The sequence below is a fragment of the Rhea pennata genome, chromosome 14 (genome assembly GCF_028389875.1).
Source record: "Rhea pennata isolate bPtePen1 chromosome 14, bPtePen1.pri, whole genome shotgun sequence".
Classification (NCBI taxonomy): domain Eukaryota; kingdom Metazoa; phylum Chordata; class Aves; order Rheiformes; family Rheidae; genus Rhea; species Rhea pennata.
Window position 1 is genome coordinate 21,660,135 of NC_084676.1, and position 14,310 is coordinate 21,674,444.

Here is a 14,310-nt window from a genome sequence, read left to right on the forward strand (position 1 = left end):
TACCCTCCTGATTTTTTTTCCATCAAAACTACTTACATTCTGCCTCAAAAACATGTATTCTTGATGGTTGCTGACACATTCTTAGAGGCATATCAATTTGCACAGTGTGGATGGCACTCAGAGAATGAGCTTTTATGTAAATGACATACTAAAGACTTCAGCAGAGTAATGCTTTAAACCTCCATGTCAGTTACTGCCACCTCTTGCCAACTTCCCTGCCACCATCACTAGTGCAGTCGTACAGCTGGCAGATGCAGCACAAGCATACATCCTGCTGTTTGGAAGGGTAATTAGGAGGGCAATCCTTCTCCGTATCTATCCCACATGGTGGAGTTTCTATTTCTCTCACAGTGCACAGGTGATTCATGTAGGTTTGCTTTTAGTTTTAAGTTAATGCAAAATTGCAGAAAGATTTCTAAGATTTTTTAGGTCTAAAATGACCTAACAGCTACTTAGACTGCTAAACACTCTGTTTCACTCTGGCAGAACAATAAGTACATTTGCATTAGGTTCTTTCATCCTAAATGTTGGGTGCATAATTTTTACTTGCTATTGAATTAGCCCTTTCCCTACCTCTGCTGAGCAATGGGTATACAGGCAAAGGAAAGGAGAACAAGCACAGAAGCATTACTTTTTCATCCTGTCCAGTCTCAGAAATGCACACATGAGTTTGAGGGAGCAGTGGCACTGTGACCACAGCTGGAGGGGTTCACACCCAAGGTGAACACAACCAGTTTCCAGTGCAGACAGCGCTCACCAGCACATGGAAATCTTCTGGACAACACAGAAGAGATGGTGCATAAGACCTGGATGCAGTGAAACCCAAGTCCTTTTTGGAAATGACAGAATTTCTGCACAAGATTGAGGCATCTTTTTTTCTATCCGAATAGGGCATTCTGAAAGCCAGTCTTGACTTCATATCTGTGTTGGGTTTCCTGTCCTCCCCTCTGCACCCCTCTGCCCTGAAATGGAGGTCTTGTCCCCGCTCTCCCCATTGACTTTCAAAGGAACGCAGTTGTCCAAGCGCCCACATTACCTGTGAAAACTGACTTCAGAAACCAAGATGATTTGGGGCATTAAGAAATTTGCACTGTTTTCAGTGTCCTGCAGCAATGGGTCTAAATGACTGCAGCTGCAATGGTGTTCAGTCAATAACAAAAACCACTAAGGCTGGTGGCCCAGTACTGAATGCTAAAGTTAGAAAATACTGAGCTATTTCTTGACCTGAGGCTCAAGGTAAATGGTTCTTTACTATTCACTATATTATTCACTGGATTGCTATATTACAGTATAATTGAACAACTGATCTAAGTTTAAATAATGTAATATTGAGAAAAAAATATGATGTAGTTCAGTTAAAATTAGGTGCACTTCTACAGTATACACCAAAATGCCATTAAAGGTCAGTTGGTTTGCAGAAGGCTTTGAATTGTTACTGTTTTAATTACAGTATCATCCCTAATTTACACATAATCAGAATTCAGAGGTAGCTGAGTGAGTCCTTAATACAGATCCTGAATCCTCCCACTTCACAGTAAGAGCACTACTCAAAAATTAAACACTTGTGCAACACAAATTCAATTCTTCTATTGTTAAAAAATATCACTACTCCTCTTTGAAGCAGCAGACAGCATAGGAGAACCAGCAATTGCTAAGAAGTCGAAAATTTAGACTATAGGCACTTGCAAAGAATTAACATAGAGCCTGTAACTTGCTCATAAATCCAAGCCCTCATCCTAAGTATTCACTGATGCTGTCAGAAGAGCTTTTTCTCCTATTTCTTGTAAAAATCATAAATTCAAATTCCAAAGTTTATTTCTATCATTTTAGCATGACAGCCAGCATTACATGAACAGCTAAGATTTCTGTGTGGGGAACATAGCAGGCAATGTTAGCTTAGGCCCTGCTCCCGCCATCAACTGCATACTGCTGATTTTGCTGTTCTCTACACTCTCAGCTGCAGCACTGGTATGTTAGATGGTAGATTCATAGAAAATCCTTGTCTTGCAAATTATTGCCTATGAGCTTGTTATTTTGTCTACACAAAATAAAATCATAATAGTACCTTTTTGTTCACCTGCAAATTCTGTAGCAGGAAATACATATCCAGCACTCTTGGAAAATTCATTCTGAATTCAACAGAATACAGCTATGTAATTTCTGAAGCCAGTAACACATCACCACTTTGCTTGTCAGGAGCTGGAACTACTCCAACTGACCATCAGGAATTATCTTAATGGTGCTCCAATAGGCACCTGACAGCTTCAGAAGAAGGTTTTCTCTAATCCTATATCCCATCTGCACATGCCCCAAAGGTGTAACATGTAAATTCACTTAAGTGAGGTCAGTTGAGCTCACTTAATACGGCCTCATTCTTTGGAAGACCTTCCCGTCAATGTGGCTATATCATGGTTAACACACTGTGTTGGGGTCTAAAAAGCCTAACAAAAAAATCCCCTGGGGCAGATAGGTAACTGTAGATACAAGCCATCCAGAGAAGAACAGATCATCCCACAGCAGCAGCTTCTGATTTCAAGATTATAGAGACATTTCAGTCCAAGAGACAGTTCAATATAGGTAAAAAACACACTCCTATAGATCACATATAAAATAGCTGGAGAACACGGACCATACTGGACACTGCAATGGGAACGATGATATGTCAAAGACTATGAGAGGTGATGAGCTGTCTGTCATTTAAAAAATGCAAGTCCTAGTTTCCTGATTTTACTGAAAAGGAAAAAAATACCCACAAGGATCTGGCAGGTTTCCGTATTATAATTCAATACAAATGTTTTCTTCTCTGCTCCCTGTCCTGTCATTTGCAAGATACAAACAGGAATAAAGTGGAACATAGCAAGGTTAGAGTATTTTTAGCTTAACTAGTGCTGACTCTGCTATCAAGTGTTGATACTTTTAAAGTTCATACATGAACATAAAGTACACTGATGATGTATCAGACTTCCTATGGGCTTTGAGGCATGATAGAAGTCTCACTCTGCAAGAAGTTTTGTTTCTTAATCTACACTCTAAAGCTTCAGAAAAATCACACACTGCATGTGGCCAAAAGTAGTGTCTTGACCATCTGCAGATCTTCAGCGATAATGACAATTTGCAAACAAAGATGCATCATCTCTTGCCATTTGGATCCCAGTCAACTGTCTCTCCCAACCCCCAAATGGTAGCCCTATGCCTCAGCAGGAGATGTCACACAATTAGAAAAGACACACACTGTATGCAAGCAACTGCTATTAGGCAGGATACTGAACAGCATGCATATCATGAATGTACATGAGATTAGAGCTTGAAAAATGTTAAGTTGTCAAAGTGATGAAGTTTACATTAAGCTGTGCAATTCAACCAGAATGTGTATTGAGTGTACGAGAGAGACATGGAGCTACTGGAGAGAGTCCAGCGTAAGGCTACAAAGATGATCACAGGGCTGGAGCACCTGCCCTACGAGGAACGGCTGCGAGAGCTGGGCCTCTTCAGCCTGGGGAAGAGAAGACTGAGGGGGGGGGGATCTGATCAATGTGTGTAAGTTCCTGAAGGGAGGGTGTCAAGGGGACGGGGACAAACTCTTTTCAGTTGTCCCGTGTGACAGGCCAAGAGGCAATGGGCAGAAATTGAACCACAGGAAGTTCCGCCTGAACGTGAGGGGGAATTTCTTCACTGAGAGAGTGATGGAGCACTGGACCAGGTTGCCCAGAGAGGTTGTGGAGTCCCCTTCTCTGGAGATCTTCAAGGCCTCCCTGGACACAACACTGTCTAACATGCTCTAGGTGACTCCGCTGAGCAGGGAGGTTGGACTAGATGATCTCCAGAGATCCCTTCCAACCTTACTGATTCTGTGATTCTATGAGTGTGGTGTTATTTGCTTGTGCTTTCTTCCCTCTCTGCTCCTTATTGCCTCTTTCAGAGCAACCATGTACTACAGCACAGGCAAGAGATTAGAAACATGGCTAAATTCTGTGCATGTCATAATCCGCACACCATAAAATCCAAACCATGCCACTACAGTTTGTATGCTACCATATAAAACAACTAGTCTATGCCCCAGTTTCAAAAGGTCAAATATGAACAAAAGGAAAACAAACAAAAAACTCCCCTAAAATGCAAGACCAGATCTACACGTTTCTGTGCAAATGTTAAGAATTTAAAGAAAAAAATACAATGAATTCAAGCTGTTAACATCTGGGTTATTTTTTCGCTGCTGCTTCTGAATAAGGATCTAGTAGGATCTGGAGAGATGCAGATAGGGATGACAAGTATGAACAGAGCAGCAGCAGAACTCCAGTAAGAATTCAAATGAAGTAGGATTCCTGGGCCTCCAAGGGACCATAGAAGGATCGATATGATGCAGCTACATCTAATCATGATCATCATAGGGAAATCAGATAAGGAATTCATTGGTCACTATTTGTTGTGCAAGAACAAAGGGGCATTATATGAAGTGACAAGTAGGAAGTTAAAATAACATAAGGCAATCCTTCAACACAATGTAGATATAAATTGCAAAAAGGTGATAAAATAAATTTATAGAAACAATACCCATAAGGGCTAAGAAACACAATTCAGAAAAAAAAAAATAAATCAGCCTGGAAGCCCTGTAGTCTCTGATTTCCCAACATGGGAAGGCCATCACTAGGCCTTCCTAGGGACCCCCTTTCTTCCAGCACACTTTGGAAAGCAGCCCGGAGGCCTCCCTCCATCATCGATGGAATCAGCCGGACGGCAGCTCTGATACCATCGCCATTCTTTTCAAGATGCAGGTGAAGGCATCAACGGTTTATAAGGAAATACAGAAAGGCAACTCTTATTTTTTCTACATTATTACTACTTTTGTAATCCTGTCTCAAGGAGATGAGGAAATTTATGTCAGTAGTGTTAAAAGTAGACAGATATGCCACAAATACTAGGATCAGAGCAGAAAAAAAGATTTTGAAGATCAGTATTTACCTGCACCATGACAGGAAATGCAGATGGTGTTTTACTAATTTCTAGAAGGGCAGAATATGGACTGGACACAGAATCAAACCAGGAACCAGCCATTCGGGGGTCATCAGTAAAAATAAGGATTCTCAGAAAAGGGGACAGAAAGAGCAAAGAGATAGATCACAAAAAATAGCCAAAAGGAAGAAAAATCAGACTATATTTGTATAGATATATTCCATTTAGAACTTTGCTTTCACTTAAAAGGCATAAAAAGTAGCCCACTGACATTGTTTTGTCTCCCTAGGAAACAAATACTTTCTTTTATGTTCAAACAGAGCCAATACTGACATGGCTATTCAGATTTAACAGCATCATCAACTTCCATACACCAGTGTACAAAAAGACATTTTGTGCTTCTGCGCCAGCCTTGCTAATTGAAAACATTTACAGAAAGTTTACACTAAACCTGTTTTCCACTGGAAATGTGACTTTATTAAACCTCTTAAATAATCGATTGACAACATTTCATTAAACACTGTAAAAAATTGTCAAAACAAAGTAGTTTGGTATTAATTTTCCATTTCCAAGTTTGTTATTACTAAGAGACACAAAGATTCAGCATAAAAAGAAAACATTTTTATTGATTTTAAATTTTCAAAATTAAATTAAAATGCTGAATTCAAGTCAAATGTAAAAAATTTAGATTTCTGACTCTGCCTGAGACCGTTTTTTAGAAGTGTGTGGGAGACAGAAGTAAACAACATCAGAACTTTCAATTACATCATCTTACTCCCACTGTTTGGCATCACCCCTCCTTCCACTGTGCTCCTTGCCTGCACCCTGGCCCATGTGGCACATCCTTGCACCAGATAAGAGTCCACCTACTTTTAGACTTCCTATAGATCATTTTATAGCAGCTGAGACTTGAAAGCAGAGATCGTTCTCATTTTTAAAACAAACCTGACCCTGTAAGATGTCCACTGGATTTTGAGCTGCCATTGAAACAAGAATGAAAACAATAATTAACTGTACTGTCAACAGCTAATACCAAGAGATATCACATGGTACCTCCACTTCTTAACTGAAGAAAAGCCAATTATAAAGAATACCTCAGCCCCAATCCTGCTCCTCAAGTCATGCAGGTAGACAAGTTTTGGTCACAGAGCCCCCCATGGATTTAATTCAGGCTTATTCTGTAATGAAGATAAATGACTTGTCTTCAGTTATAGCTCTGCATTAAAAAACAAAAAAACAAAATGTTATTTTAAGATTGACCTCAAAAAGTGCCCTTTATTTAGCCAGTCTAATCAAAAGAGGTCTTTTCTTTAAGAGAGACTTTCACAAATTAACAGATCATTTGAAATATAAACCTTCCACATCACAAGGTAAAAAGAAATCACATTCTGTTCCCTGCCAGTAATTGCACAAGGGCTCAAAATTAACTTGGTCAATCAGTTGATCACCACAGGTAACAAAACGGATCAGGTCGTTCTCTTGACACCATTATCTTGCAAACGAAACAAAGGAATGCTCATCCAATATACGTTCTTTGCTCATGAACTTCAAGCTCACTCTGAAATTGCATTCTTAATGGAGATTTAAATGATCACCCACTATTGTTGAAAATAACACCCAGATCACAGACTTGCTTTGACAAAGCCTGTTCTCACAGGGTAAACTATGATCACCAGTCACTAACTAGGGATTTTATGGAAGGAATTCATGATCTTCTGGGCCCTCAGTTACAGTGATATTAAAAAAGCAGAAAAATCTTAGAATAAAGGAAAAAAAATAAGTAACAGTTTCAAAGTAATTGGAATTCTTCTTAAAAGAACAAAATAAGGGTAAAGCAGCAAAAAGTGCAAAAGAATCATAAAATGAGATAACAAGAAAAGATACTTTACGCTTACTTCGCAGATCCTATACAGAATTTGTTCTTGGTTCTGGGCAGAATAAGAAAATTAGTGAATTACATTCTAATCTGCCAGAAAATGTCAACCCAGCATGGTTTGGCTTACTAGTCAGAACAATATCCTTCCAAGAGAGGAGGCATGCAAAAAAGTTTTGCGCATAAGTTTTTTTTTTTTTTTTTTTTTTTTTTAATAGTCTGTCCTGGCCTCTTACAATATTAGTTCAGCTTGGTTTTCTTTTAAGATGCAATTCACCATCAATTTAACAGCTTGGATATTAACCCTCTTAAAGATAATTATGGCCATACATTTCATATTTACAGTCAATTTTGCCAGTTCTGTGTTATATACCCTGCTGGAAGGCAGCAAAAGGTCAAGCTGAATTTGATCTTTTTCAAATCTTTCTTTGTTCATCTTTAGTTTATCTACAGTTCCAGTAAAACTTAAATCACAAACAACAGAGCAAAAGTGATATTTCAGAGACATCTAAAAAAGGAATTTCAAATCATTCTCAGAACATCCTGCAGCCTTCTCCAGCTAACAAAGGTACTAGACAACATGCAGTTGGGAAGCTATCTATCAATAAAATCAGAAAACCTTGCTGGTTTTGCTCCTGATTTCTCAAGTAAAAATCACATACAAGAGCACTTCATTGCCATCAAATCAGGACTTAGCCTTGTTTCCCAGGAACTGATGTCACTGGGTTTTGGTCTCATTTCATTAAGAAGTGTTTCTTCTTCCTATCAATATGATAGGAAGTTCTCAAACATCATTTGTCTGAGAAAAAGCACTAAATAGTAATACAGTTACAGCGTTCTGAATGTAGTAGCAGTTACGTAATTATTCCTCACAACAAGCTGAGAAGTGGGTAAATAATTATCTGCTCTACAAGTGGAAGGAACAGACACTGAGACGAAGAGATGCACTCAACACCAAACAGTAGAACAGGTGGTAAAACTGAGCTTAGCACTGGCCTAGATTTATTTACAACTCTTATTTCCACTCAATTCCTGAGACTATGCTCCATGCCAATGTGGAGTTCGCAGCCCAGGCATACTGGTCTGGTTCAGGAACTACGACTGATAAATTTTTGATTCAGCTTCAGAGGACTGCAGCTTCAAGTAACTTTTTTTTTTTTTTTTTTTTGATATCTTCTGTAATTTGATTTGCTTCTGCATTGCCTTAGACTCACTCCCACATAGCTTACCTGGTACAGCATCTAACAGTGGAGGCAACTCATGCCACCAGCACTGAACAACTAGACCTATAAATACTTGCTCTATTAAATGGTCTAGATCTTCTTCCATTAAAATCACTGACAAAACTAGCAGTCTTAGTCTCAGCAGTATCAGACTATTCTGGGTAATTTCAGTTGAATCTAAAGTTTTTTGGCACTCAAAGTTGTACCTCATGGGGTTTTCTTTCCTTTTTTTGGGGGGGGGGGTGGCGGAGTGGGTGTATTTCTATCCCAGAAGGTATTGCTTTATTTTTAATAGCATAGAGAATTTGACCCAGGCACAGTCCTTTTAGTACCTGTTTTGAAGGAAATTTGTCAGTATCTTAGGGATTGGTTGTAAACCATCTATCCATACAACTTGTGAGTTAATGACAATTTTGTCTGCCATTAAAAAAAGAAAATCCATAAAAGCATATTTGCATCATCAAAATATCTTATTGATATTTTATATATTAAAATATAAATCTCAAGATTTTATGTCACTGCTTGTATCTTTCAAGATTGAGTATTAGTTTGGTATCCTATTGAATTACAACCCATTTTGTAGATTTACATTCCTCCCACAGTTCTAATTAGACATCACTCTCTACTAATTATTTGAAACTTCCCTTTTGTTCAAAACTCCCTTCTACAATCAGACAGGTGAGATAATCTCTCCACTTCAATGATCAACGTAAATGAAGCAGAATTTTGCTACCAGGCAAGAACACACTACTTTAACTTTTTCATCTTTCAGGACATCAGAATATTAGTACACTGCTGACACAGTATGAATTGTGTGATCAGACAGGTGTCTTCTTATATGGTCAAAAGGCATCCACAACACATGAAGTACTACTGCTTTAATTAATATGTTATTTTACTTACACTTTTTATAGCGGAGAGTTAATGAACCTTGGATTATCAATGAAATACAGATGAGAAACTAGAGTTACAACATCCTTATTTGAATTACAGTAGATACCTGCCTGGCAAAGTCTCTCTCTGGCACACTTCCTTTATCAATATCCATCATACAATACCTAGTGTGCCTTTGTCTCCCAAAGATTTAGCAGGTAGGACTTATAATTTTACTCTTCTTTTTTCTTACTGTCTTAGCTCTGATGGGAACACAGCCCCAGATTTCACAGAATTTTCCAAAGTGACAACTAGGTGCAGAGAACGCTGCACAGCTGTAGTGTTAGTTCAGCATACGAATGAGCCAAGCAGATCCCACTGTGCTCTGTGTAATCAATGTCTGATAAGATTTATGTCCTTTCTCCAAGAGACCACACAACTACAATTCTTTTTATGATAAGAAAATATTAACCATTTTAGGAGAAGAAGAAAAAATAATTCATTGTTATACGCCACAAGGTGAAATTCTCATCCAAGGTATTAGTTTCAAATAAGAGTATAGGTAAAAAAAAAAAAAAAAAATCTGTGATATGAATCTTCACAGATGATTTGCACGGAATTGTGACAGTCTTCACTACAGATGGTTGTACTATGGGTCCATTTAACAGTCTCAAGCTGTGATAAGACAAGTATCTGAGATTCCCAAGGGCCTAAGTACTGCTGAGGTTTGGACTTCTCTTCAAAAAACTTGTTATGGGTCTTATTGCAGGGAAAGGGAAATGCATCTTGCTAATGAGAGAGAAAATGGCTAACACTACACCTATAGGCAAAAGGTACAATGCATTGCTTCTGCCATCTGGAGGCCTTTCATAAGAACATCAAGTCATTTCATCTAGAGACCTGTCAGACTTTGTCAAACTCAAGTTGGAGCTCCAGAACTACTGCTTTTCCCTTCCCTCCTCAACTTGAGGAAACAGTACAATCTGGGGCACAGACAATCTGTTAGCACTGAGCTCTGATCATTTGTTATAGCTAAAATTTTTTTCCATTATAGACCTGTCAAACTCTTCTCCATTTTGGCCTCTTCCCCCCCAGTCAAAAGGGATGACAATAAAGATACCTTACAACTCTTATTCTATAGGCTTTCTATGCTTGGCATTAGAGTTAGCATTATGGATGTTTCAGTATTAATACAAAGAAGAGCTGATTATCAGAAACTGAAATTCAGGGTTATTCATTGCTACAACCACAAGCTGAATTTCCATGAATTTGTCATTTTTTTCAGCTTTAGTATTGATACATGCCTATAATTTTATTGCTACTTTAATCTGCTACAATTACCATTACAATCTCTACAGCAACTAAATTTAAGCCTATAAATCCACAAAACCATAGGTAGATCATCAAATTATTCTCCTGACCTTTGAGTTTGGAAGGTTTTAGACAGAGTTTGCAGGGACAGGGTATACACACAGGCTTGTGAAATAGGGCAACATATTGTGGTAAGTCTTCAATAACTGTAATAACTCTGCAAGGGATGCATTTAAATCTGGTTTGGACTCAAACTCTGGGTGTTAGAACAAAAAGAAAGCAGACAGCCACTGTATTCCGAACCAGAGATGCGTTTCTCTCCAGTACATGGCAGTACACAGGTTTTCAGTACACATCAAGCTCCAGGCAGACATCGCAAGGCTCACTTTGTTAACTAAAGCACTGCCATCCTGAAAATTGTGCCTGTAAGCACCAGAAGTCTGAACATTACTAAAGAAGTTGCAGGAAGTGAGAGAGTACCTTACCACTGTACTGATGACATTACCCACTTCTCTGCCAATCTTCCTTGAAATAAAGATCATAATTCTTGTACCCATGCCAAGTAGTATGCTATCTGGATCCATAATCTGAAAAAGGCAAAGCAATAGAAGTTGGATCCACTGAAGCTATGAAAGTAGCTAGAGCTCCTGAATCTCATGTAAATACATTATTGATTTTTTTTTTCTTTCTCCAGATGGTGCAATTTGGAAAAACTGTTTTTAAATTATGCCTTGCAGAAATGCTAAGAAGTGCCACTAATAACAGGTATATTTCAGGTGATCACTGACCTCCTTTTCCTCCCCACCAAGCTAAAGCATCCAAGGTGCTGCAAGTGCTTTGTATAAATCACCTGCAGCCTATAAACTTAAACAGGAGGCACTCTAATTGGAACTACATAACTGCAACCTTTTACTACTGCTCATTTATGTTTCCAGCAGTATTTAAAGATGGCTACAGAAAACAACTCAGACTAATTGCATTGTTCAGTATAACTTTTTTTAAAAAACTCTTTTAAAGCCAAATAACTGAGTATACTTACAAAATATTAATCTGGATGATGAACCAAACATATATCTACTTTAAAATACTCACACAGATTTCAACAAGCAATGTGAAAATAACAATAGCCAGATGCCAAAAGCTAGTTCCTGACGACTGCCTTTCTAGGGCAGATGTCACTCAACGCACAGTATAGCTTGCGAGCTCTGTGCCTGCAGCATCATCTCCATTCAGAGGGCTGCCAGCACCAACACCTGCACAGTAATCTAGAGTGGAACGTGCCAGAGCTATTTTAATAAGTCATTAGTTAAGAGCTGGGACTCCTATTACCAGAAGTCAGTTTAAATTTGACAGATGGAAAACCTGGTAAGGCTCCACAAAGCTAAAACAGTTTTGATCTGTGAGGGAAAAGGAGATGGTCTCCTTTGGAATTTTAAACTGAAAAAAAATGTATCAACATTTCCTTGTTGTGAAACACTGAAGCATCTGTTCTGTCCTTTCCCACCAATGGAAAGATTCCAAGTACTCCAACAGAATCTGAAATGCGACTTTCCATAGCAAAACAAAGACAAAGACTACAGTGATGTTGCACAAACTTTCTTCCCTAGTAATCCATTTCCCCTCTGAATTAATAGCAGGTCAGCCAGTATAACCAGATTCACTGTTTCACTATAAAAAGCCACTTGCAGGATACCTTACTCCCTGAACACCAAAGTGCTTTGAAGTAGTCCATAGATTTTGGCCTCAGTCTTGCTTCTAATATTTATGCACTAAGTAGAAATACTAATTTTTGGCTAACTGGAATTTTTCTATTAAAGTGCATCACTTCTACGCAAAATGTTTCCATTTGCTAGAAAATAAGAACTCAAATCCTCTGTTTTCTCTTTATAACTGCATTTCTCTCAGAAGACACAGAGAAATGCCAAGGGTGACAAGGAAAACCTCAGCATCCCAACAAGTCGAAGAAAGCTGCATGCACACAGTGACAACAGGGCACAGGAAGAAAACAAAGAGCTAGAAAAACAAACAAAAAAAATCCTTGTCTTTCATCAGGGAGTTAACAGATATTAAGAGCTGCCATCTGAGATCATGGAGAAGTCAAGGAAAGAACAGCAAGATGAGCTGGACACAAGCTGACACAAGCAGCCAGGAAGGGCACTGCCCCACTGGTGCCATGCAGATAAGAGATTTCAGTCCCTCTTGCCCCAGAAAGCTGTCACCCTTGGACACATCATGCAGGGGTGACTTCAGACAGGGAGCACTTACAGTGACAAGGAGTAAAGCACTCTCTGGTCATCTGTGACCTAGTCTGCAAATTACTTTGAAATCCTGCATGAGGAAAAACAAATATTTTTGTTATTATATAGCAAAAACACTTAAAAAAATTCCGTACTGTTTAATACAGTTCTTTGTGTTGCTTAGAAGCATGATGGAACTAACCAAATTCACTTTAAATCAGCATTTGCAAAATAAAGGTAAATGCTTCTCTCAGTAAAACATCCAACATTCACATCCTACCTAGTAATGTTCCAGATGAATATTATCCTGTATAATCTATCATTATTCTTGCTTAGAAAATACTGTAAACACCGCTAAATATACTTCAGCCCAATGACTGTATTTCCTCCTCCTCTATTAATCCTTGGACGGAAGAAATTACATTGCTGTTGCATTTAAATTTCTTCCCTGGTGGAAACTGATGACACTTTTTTTAATTAATCCTGTTGTTCTATTCTTAAACAGGAATAAATTGGATAGAGAAGAGAAATAGTCAAAGCAAGAATCTCCAAGTTTGCATTATACCATTCATTCATTGAATATTGCCTGTAATTTTGTCTTGTGATAAGTAAGTGGCTTAAACCTAGATTAATGACAATTAGAAGCAGGAAACAGTTTTTCTCTCCCATAAAAACAGCTGCAATTGTACCACATACAGAGTGCAGGGGGGACTCCAGATCTTGTACTTTCTCTCACGTTCACACACCAGCCAAAAAATCTGTTCTCTTGGCAGTTACGGAGTTTGCAAAAGAAATGAGAAATTGCTAGTTCACTTGCAGTAGCCACATTCAGGACAGAAACCAAAACATAGATCATTCGCACTCCAGCAAGTTCCCTCCAATCCAGGTTGTCTTTTCTTTTAGGTAGATACTCTCTCCACTAGCAACTATTGTAACTGAGACTGTTCCAGTTACAGTAAGTTTGAGAGTTTCCCTGAAAAGTTCTGGCTATGACAACCAGGAATAGTCACGTTGTCTTTTTTTCTAAAGAACTCTCCACTAGACCTATTAATGATAAAGCAATATACTTTGTAGAGGCAATGTTCTTTCGGTATGGAAATGTATTCCTTCATTCAGTGAGGCATAGAGACAATGTTACAGAGAAAATAATGAATCTCCTGCATGTTCCTGGATACTCTTCAGATAAGTTCACATAAAATTCTGTCTCTCAGAAAGCCTGACCAAATATTTAAGCTTTGCCTTATATCCAGAAGCTCAATAAATCTAATTGCTATCAGTCCAGGAAGGAGAAATGACTTCGAAAATTACAGGTCTCGTTACAAGGATGTTAGAAAACATCCTTTCAGCAAGCATCTCCACAGCACCACGCTTAGGAGCCAGTACAGGGCTGAACCCACTTGAGAGAGCAAAACTTCAGCTGTATATTCACAACTTATTTTGTTTCTTGTAAAGAAAGACAGAAACTAATGGGCCAACCTGAAAACAATTAATACTTAACTTTTTGGCAATTTTCCCAGGACTTAAAAAAAAAATGCTGTAAAATATAGAACTTCCCTGTTATTGCCACTTGCTAGCAGAAACCTAAATGCTGTTTGGAGAAGGATTTGTATAGAATTAAAAACAGACTCAAGTGTGTCACAGGTGTGCAGAAATTCCCTTAGAGCTGCTCTACATGAGCCTGAGAAGTAGCTTTCCCAGGTCCTGGAGCACCTGAACACAATCAACGCATTACTGTTGCATGTTAGACCTCCCAAAAACACAACAAGAAGAGTTTAAAACTCTCCAGAATACTCTCAAGCATAACCAGTGCATTTCACCTAATGCAAGATGACACTTTTATAAT